The sequence below is a fragment of the Trachemys scripta genome, chromosome 9 (genome assembly GCF_013100865.1).
Source record: "Trachemys scripta elegans isolate TJP31775 chromosome 9, CAS_Tse_1.0, whole genome shotgun sequence".
NCBI classification, from domain to species: domain Eukaryota; kingdom Metazoa; phylum Chordata; order Testudines; family Emydidae; genus Trachemys; species Trachemys scripta.
The window spans coordinates 53,143,100-53,148,705 of NC_048306.1; positions in this window are offsets into that span (position 1 = coordinate 53,143,100).

Sequence of the window (5,606 nt, forward strand, 5' to 3'; positions counted from 1 at the left end):
GGGTGCAAAATATCCTTGCACCGGCCCTGGATACTGTGTCAGCTGATCCCCACAGTCTCCAACCTACCTGGGCAGTACAGTAGACATGGCCCTGCCCACTAGCTCCTCTCCACTCCCTAGCCCAGCCACCACTTGCCCCCCCCCTAAGGCTTAGCCCCCTTTCTTTTAAAAATGATTTTTTGCCCCCCCCCCCCCCCCCCCCCCCCAGGCTTTTCTGGCAGCCCTGTTGCCAGGTATCCAGTTTTAGACTGGAAACTCCAGTAGAAAATGGGACCTGAGTGTCCGGTTAGCAGTGCTGACTGGAAACTAAATGTCCGGTTATAGGAGTAACCACATTAGCCTCCGCTCCTCCCACTCCCAACACCCACCCCAGAGGGCTGGAAGAGAACCTGTCCTGCTGCTGTGGGAGGAGAGGCAGCACAGTGCAGAGAGAGACAAAGAGAATGGGCTAGAACCAGGTAGGTACCCGCTCTATGTGGGCAGGGGGGATCCTGTTTACCCCCTCCCCAGCCCTGCTGCGCTTGCAGTTTACTCCTGACCCCTCCCTTGCTCCAGAGACCAACCCTAGCTCCTGCCCCACTGTGCTTTTAACCCCAGCCCCTTTTACAATCATTCCCCAGGGGCCCCACAAATATGTTTGGCGCTGGGCCCACAAAAAGTTAATCCAGCCCTGGGGGGCAAATTGCTCCACTTGCCCCCCCCCCCCCCCCCCAGGCAGCCCTGCTCCCAGCTGCTGAACAGTTCCTGCCAGGGATGCCTTCCAGACTCCAGGCTGGTGAGTGAGTGAGCAGGGCTGTAACAGCAGAGCTGCAGAGGGCTCCCTGCATGGCCTCAGAGGCAGTGTCACTGGATTCCTGCAAATGCAAAGTGCAGGGAAGGCTGCAGTCCTGTGGGCAGAACAGAGACCCTGGCACTCCCAGCTGGTGTGACACGGTCAGGTCTGTGACAGCAGGGCTGCAGAGGGTTCCCTGCTCTGCCCGAGAGCCAGTTAGCAGTAGGGTGGCCTCCCCAGCAACTAGGAACTCGTCCTCCTTCTTGCAGTCCTAGCCAGGGGTCTCTGCTCTGCCCCACCACGACCTGCTCAGCATCTCCCGTGGCAAAAGGGCTGCAGAGAGCTCCCTTTGTGGCCTCAGAGCCGGTGCCACCCGGTCCCTGCAGGCACACAAACTGTGTGATGTCAGTGTCAGCTGAAATTGACAGCTACAGATAGTTATAGATTAAAATGGAACCCTGTCAAACCTGACTATAGTAGAGCTATTGCTCAGCTATAATCTTGAGTATTGCTCATGGTATGAGGGAGAATGTGATGTGGAGGAAGTTGAGAGGTGAGTGACACTAGGCAGACCTGCACTGTTAACACCGTGGGGAAATGTGCCCAGTGCTGAGGGTCAGCACATCCCCTGAGCCCTGCCAGTGATGCTGTGTATAGAGGCAAGTATCAGGGGGTAGCCGTGTTAGTCTGTATCTACAAAAACAACAAGGAGTCTGGTGGCACCTTAAAGACTAACAGATTTATTTGGGCATAAGCTTTCGTGAGTAAAAACCTCACTTCTTTGGATGCATAGAGTGAAAGTCACAGATGCAGGCATTATATACTGACACATGGAGAGCAGGGAGTTACTTCACAAGTGGAGAACCAGTGTTGACAGGGCCAATTCAATCAGGGTGGATGTAGTCCACTCCCAATAATAGATGAGGAGGTGTCAATTCCAGGAGAGGAAAAGCTGCTTCTGTAGTGAGCCAGCCACTCCCAGTCCCTATTCAAGCCCAGATTAATGGTGTTGAATTTGCAAATGAATTTTAGTTCTGCTGTTTCTCTTTGAAGTCTGTTTCTGAAGTGTTTTTGTTCAATGATAGTGACTTTTAAATCTGTAATAGAATGACCAGGGAGATTGAAGTGTTCACTTACTGGCTTATGTATGTTACCATTCCTGATGTCCGATTTGTGTCCATTTATTCTTTTGCGGAGGGACTGTCCGGTTTGGCCAATGTACATGGCAGAGGGGCATTGCTGGCACATGATGGCATATATGACATTAGTGGATGTGCAGGTGAATGAGCCCCTGATGGTGTGGCTGATGTGGTTGGGTCCTCTGATGCTGTTGCCAGAGTAGATATGGGGACAGAGTAGGCAACGAGGTTTGCTACAGGGATAGGTTCCTGGGTTGGTGTTTCTGTGGTGTGGTGTGTAGTTGCTGGTGAGTATTTGCTTCAGGTTGGGGGGTTGTCTGTAAGCGAGGACTGGCCTGCCTCCCAAGGTCTGTGAGAGTGAGGGATCATTTTTCAGGATAGGTTGTAGATCGTGGATAATGCGCTGGAGAGGTTTTAGCTGGGGGCTGTATGTGATGGCCAGTGGTGTTCTGTTATTGTCCTTGTTGGGCCTGTCCTGTAGTAGGTGATTTCTGGGTATCCGTCTTGCTCGGTCAATCTGTTTCCTCACTTCCCCAGGTGGGTATTGTAGTTTTACGAATGCTTGATAAAGATCTTGTAGGTGTTTGTCTCTGTCTGAGGGGTTGGAGCGAATTCGGTTGTATCTTAGGGCTTGGCTGTAGACAATGGATCGTGTGATGTGTCTTGGATGGAAGCTGGAGGCATGTAGGTACGTATAGCAGTCAGTAGGTTTCCGGTATAGGGTGGTGTTTATGTGACCATCACTTATTTGTACTGTAGTGTCCAGGAAGTGGATCTCTTGTGTGGACTGGTCCAGGCTGAGGTTGATGGTGGGGTGGAAATTGTTGAAGTCCAGGTGGAATTCTTCAAGGGCCTCCTTTCCGTGGGTCCATATGATGAAGATGTCATCAATGTAGTGCAAGTAGAGGAGGGGCACTAGGGGACGAGAGCTGAGGAAGCGTTGTTCTAAGTCAGCCATAAAAATGTTGGCATACTGTGGGGCCATGCGAGTACCCATAGCAGTGCCACTGACTTGAAGGTATAAATTGTCCCCAAATCTGAAATGGTTGTGGGTGAGGACAAAGTCACAAAGCTCAGCCACCAGGCTTGCTGTGGCCTCATCAGGGATATTGTTCCTGATAGCTTGTAGTCCATCCTCATGTGGAATATTGGTATAAAGTGGACTACATCCACCCTGATTGAATTGGCCCTGTCAACACTGGTTCTCCACTTGTGAAGTAACTCCCTGCTCTCCATGTGTCAGTATATAATGCCTGCATCTGTGACTTTCACTCTATGCATCCGAAGAAGTGAGGTTTTTACTCACGAAAGCTTATGCCCAAATAAATCTGTTAGTCTTTAAGGTGCCACCAGACTCCTTGTTGTTTGTGTATAGAGGCAGAGTGGCTGCAGCTGGGGGCCTTTGCACATGTTATACACCATAGCAGGGCTCAGCCTCAGATCAGATTAGGCTGGCATGAAGGGGCGACTTCAGAGCAAGCCCAGGAGAAGGTCCATAGAACCTATGATTACCTAGATTCAGGGGCTCAAACCTTATGTCTGCCATAGGCTGGAGTAGGGGCTGTGAATGGATTGCAGGAGGTGCATTTTGCTTTAAGAAGGTACAGCAACACTATCTAACTCTGGAACTTTTATAATCTGGAACATTCTGGGTTGGCAAAGTTCAGCAGTTTGCAGCTAAGCATTGAATTATACGTGCAAACAAATTGAAAAATGTTCTATTTACTTGGTCTCTGTGATACCAGGGCCTGCTCCTGCTGTTCCTTAGAATTCATGACAGCACATTTGAGTTCTTCATGAGCACTGCTTATTCTTTATTCCTTTGCTGACTCAGCCTTATGGGAGTTGGGAGAAAACGTCCATGACCTTTTGTAATAACAACTCACATTGATAAAGCACCTTTTATGCCCAAGACTGTAATTACAGAGATGGAGGATTTAGCATCAGAAAAGAATGGCTAAATATACACACACACAAACAAAAGGCTGCCTTTCTACTTTAGCCTCTTTCACTGAACGCATTAAGCTGCTGATCCCAGTTTAATTCCATTAGCTGCACCAGTTAAACCAGGTTTGAATTTGGAATGTGTACAAGGTTTTAAGATTGCCTTATTAATAGTCATAGGCTTCAAGGACAGAAACGACCTGTTTGAGGGTGGCTTGCCCTTTAAGGAGCATTGGGCCCCACCTGTAGCTAATCAGCTACTGCACAGTTGATGCTGTGAGACCAGGAGTCAGGTGATGAAGATCACCTGGTATCCAAAAGAGACAGAAAGTAGTTGTGCTGGAAAGCTGTGGAGAGTAGATAGACTCCTGCAGAAGATTCTGGTGTAGGGTAAAAGAACCCTATTTATATACAACTCTTAGGGAGGGGAGATGATCTGCCAAGGTGAAAATTGCAGAGAGCAGACCAAGGAGAAAGCTCATAGAATATCAGGGTTGGAAGGGACCTCAGGAGGCCATCTAGTCCAACCCCCTACTCAAAGCCAGACCAATCCCCAACTAAATCTTGACTCCCAGGCAGGTAGCCTGCAGGATGCAATCCAGTAGGAGGATCAGAAGACTCTAGTTCAAGGGAAGGAATGCGACTGAGGTCGTGGACAGTTTCATTTTAAAGACATAAAACTGAAGCTGTGAAGAACAGAGTGTAGAATCCTGAGGTTGGAGTGTTCGTCAGTGTATGGGCTGGTGAGCTAGCACCCAGTACCCTTCTAACTTCTTATGTAATAGAGACCACAAATTTTCACTCAGATTCTTGTATCTTGGGTGAAGTAGAGCATTTCTTAAAGATTTCACATGATGGAGAATCCATCACACCCGTTGGGATTTTGGTCCCATGGTTAATTTACCTGCATTGTAAAAAGCACGTGCCTCCTTGGAGTTTAAATTTGTCTAGTTTCTATTTCCAACCAGTGACTTCTTTTATGGCTTTGCTAGATAGATTAGAGAGCCCTGCAGGCACTCTGAGATTATGAAATGGAGTTTGCCATGTAAAATGTAACATCTCACTGAAAGATGGGAAATTCAAACTGTCCCCTAGTTTTTGGTTATTGATACCTGCAGACCTTGAGAGCTGTAGGTTGTCTTGCTGATCAGGCATGTGTGGCTTAGCTGCAGTCACATGAGCCTGTAGACCAGTTCAGGTAGAGGGAATCCGACCACTCTACAGTGGAGTAGTAGTCTGAGGGAATAGGGCAGGGGTGGCCAACCTGTGACTCCGGAGCCACATGTGGCTCTTCAGAGGTTAATATGCGGCTCCTCGCATAGGCGCTGACTCCGAGGCTGGAGCTACAGATGCTAACTTTCCATTACAGGTGCTGTGGGGTGCTCACTGCTCAACCCCATGCTCTGCCCCAGGTCCTGCCACCACTCCACCCCTTCCCCCAAGCCTGCCATGCCCTCGCTCCTCCCCACCAGAGCCTCCTGCGCACTGCAAAACAGGAGGCATGGGGAGGTGCTGATTGGTGGGGCTGCCGGTGGCCAGGAGGCATTGGGGGCTGGAGTGGGGTAGCAGATGGGGGGCTGCTGACATATTACTGTGGCTCTTTGGCAAATTCTGGCTCCTTCTCAGGCTCAGGTTGGCCACCCCTAGAATAGGGGAAGACAGATTTCGCAACAAATGAAGCAATGGCACTTCAGTGACCTAATGTCAAGTAAAGCCATCTGAAATGCAGCAGCATTAAACATAAGCCATGA